The sequence below is a fragment of the Aotus nancymaae genome, unplaced genomic scaffold, assembly GCF_030222135.1.
Source record: "Aotus nancymaae isolate 86718 unplaced genomic scaffold, 86718_ANA_hifiasm-v0.15.2.pri h1tg000003l, whole genome shotgun sequence".
Classification (NCBI taxonomy): domain Eukaryota; kingdom Metazoa; phylum Chordata; class Mammalia; order Primates; family Aotidae; genus Aotus; species Aotus nancymaae.
Window position 1 is genome coordinate 21,626,338 of NW_026988414.1, and position 3,356 is coordinate 21,629,693.

The following is a 3,356-nucleotide window of genomic DNA, read 5'->3' on the forward strand; positions in this document are numbered from 1 at the left end:
GAACTTCTGACCTCAAGTGATCTGCCTGCCTTGGCCTCCCAAAGTGCTGGGATTACAGGTGTGAGCCACCATGTTCAGCCAACAATACCATCTTTAAAAGAGAGGTTCTTTGCCCTCCCTCTTCCCACCTTGGCTTTGAGAACTAGTCAAGTAGGGTATGTGTGTATGTGGTTTTTTCTTTTTTTTTTTGAGACAGGGTCTCACTCTGTCACCCAGGCTGGAGTGCAGTGGTGTGATCACAGCTCACTGCAGTCTCAATCTCCCAGGCTCAAGTGATCTTCCCACATTGGCTTCCTTAATAGCTGGGACTATCCATGCAGCCACCAGGCCCAGCTAATGTTTGTATTTTTTGTAAAGACAGGGTCTCACTATGTTGCCCAGGCTGGTCTCGAACTCCTTGACTCAAGTGATCTCCCTGTGTCAGTCTCTCAAACAGCTGGGATTACAGGCATGAGCCATAGTCCCTGGCCTTACCCAGGTGTTTAATTCCATGGAGAAGAGAAAAGGGAATGAGCTCCATAAAAACACTGACTGTCCCTGTTGGGGCTCAGAAAACAGTGCCCACAAGAGAAGGATCAGAAGCAAAAACTTTCCTCTGACCTTCTCCTGCCCTCCTGTCTCTCAGTGCCATTTTTCCCCAGGGCTAGTCATAGAAACTAGAATGCCTCTTCCCTAAGGTGGGTCATAGAAACCAGAACCCTGGCCTGGCACAGTGGCTCGCACCTGTAATTCCAGCACTTTGGGAGGCCGAGGCAGGTGGATCACCTGAGGTCAGGAGTTCGAGACCAGCCTGGCCAACATGGTGAAACCCCATCCCAACCAAAAATACAAAAATTAACCAGGCATGGTGGTAGGTGCCTGTAATCTACTTGGGAAGCTGAGGCAGGAGAATCACTTCAACTTGGGAGGCAGAGGTTGCAGTGAGCCGGGATCAAGCCACTGCACTCCAGCCTGGGCAACAGAGCACGACTGTCTCAAAAAAAAAAAAAAAGAAAGAAAGAAAGAAAAGAAAGAAAAAAATAGAAACAGAACTCTTTTTCCCCAAAGCCACGCATAAAACTTAAAAATATTACTCTAATTTTCCCTCTGCCTTTCTGTGTAAAAACTGGCCATAAAGAGATGATCTGGGCCAGGCACAGTGGCTCATGCCTATAATCCCAGCACTTTGGGAGGCTGAGGTGGGCAAATCATGAGGTCAGAAGTTCAAAACCAGCCTGACCAACATGGTGAAACCTCATCTCTACTAAAAATACAAAAAATTAGCTAGGCATGGTGGCTCGCACCTATAATCCCAGCTACTCAGGAGGCTGAGACAGGAGAATTGCTTGAACCTGAAAGGTGGAGATTGCAGTAAGCCGAGATTGCACCACTGTACTCCAGCAAAAAAGAAAGAGGAAAGAAATGATCTCATCTGCTTGTTTGACTGTTGATGATAAGACCCCCATTCCAAAGAGGGTTCTGCCCCATATCCAAAAAGAAGGGATGCATGCTCAGAGACGCCAGGAAGAATCTAGACAGGCAGGCCTTGCTGGGCTCCCCAGTCTGTTAGCATTAGATTGTACCCTTTTTCTCCAATCATATTTCTACACAGCTGTCCATACTTTCTTGAGCCGAAGCATAAAAATGAGGAATTTCCCCTGTATTTTGGGGTCTTCATTCTGAAGACTCCTGTGTGGACACATGAAATATATTTGTGTGCCTTTTTTCCTGTTAATCAATCTGCCTCATGTCAGTGATTTTTCAGCAAATCTTTAGGGGGCCAACACCCTTGGCCCCCACATCCCCAAAAGGCAGCCTCCTTCCAGCCTCATATCACTAAGGAGAAAATGCCCATTCTGTCAACCTTTTCCATTCTGCTGAAATGACGTCTGTGTCTCAGCAAGCTCTAGGGCTGTGGTTCTGAAACTTTGGTATGCATCAGAATCACCTAGAGGGCTTCTTAAAACAGTGATGATCCCCACTTCCAAAGTTTCTGATTCAGTGGCAGGTGGGGAAGGGAGAAGAATTTGCATTTCTGACCAGTTCCCAGGTGATGCTGGGACCACACTTGGAGAATCACTGCTCTTGGGATACGGGTGGTATAAAAAACTGGCAATTCTTAGGCTTCTTTCCTACCTCTTGTTTTCAGCTGTGGATTATAGACCCCACTCTGGCGTAGAGTAGGAAGATCCTATTGGCACCAAAATGACCCTGTTATAGTAGCTATTCAACACTGTAATCCCACCCCACCCCAACCCCCGGCTCTCACAGATGGAGGGGAGCTGGGGTCAGCATGGAACACCGTCACCGTTCTCACTGTGCCTCAGTTCGATGGGAGGGCACTGCTTCTGTTTTTCAGTAGGAATTAAATCCTCCAGCAGCCCCCCATAGCTTGCCTTTCAGAATCTGAGCTGAGCTGTTGATTGGGTGCAAAGCTACTTTGGGAGACCGAGGCAGGCAGATCATTTGAGGTCAGGAGTTCAAGACCAGCCTGGCCAACACAGTGAAATGCTGTCTCTACTAAAAATACAAAACTCCCTCCACTTTCTAAGTCCAGAACTTCTTTCCTGGGCATCTTGATTCCAGGCAGAATATGTAGAGAAAATATTGCAACATGCCTGTGGCTGCCTCCTCTCCCTCCCTCTAGGCACGCAGGCTCCTGGGGGGCTCCCCTCTAGGGAACCAGCTGCATCCACTGATACCAACTTAAGACTCTACTTTAGGAAAGGACTTATTGCAAGGTCCTTGCTTGCTCACAAACTAGGACTTGGTTAGTACCTCTGTGTGCATGTGTGTGTGAAGGTGGCTCCCCCACAGTGGCCAAGGGGGCGGTTGGTCGGGATGAGTAAAGAGAAGGGAACTAAGAAGTCCGGCTCCTTCCCTCCTTGGGTAGCTGAGTCAAACTCCCTCGGAACATCACACCCACCCAGGACATGTCCCCATGGTGGTGGAAGAAACTGCCTCAGCGAGGGGTTAGGCCACGGCCACTATTAATACTGTGAAAGGAAAATTAAAACTCAGAACCTCAATTCACTCTGCCAAAAAGCAAAACAAATTAACAATAGCAACAAACGCTAAAAACAGTCATACATGAAACTGCCTTTCCTTTTGTTCCTAAACAGATAATTACAGATAAAAGGTTAAATATCTCCACAGGCAGCTACTCTCTCTGTTCATTGTATCTTATGTAAAGTGCTGACTTACTGATTGTGAGACAAATCCATGATTGACTATTCTCCTAACTGCTCCTTCTCCCTTACAACTTGTAGATTTCCAGACCCTCCCTCTTTCCCCTCCCGCCGCTTTTCCCCTTTAAATAGTGAAGTCCTGGAAGTCATCTTTGAAGAAAGGCATAGACTACACAGACTTGTGTCTGT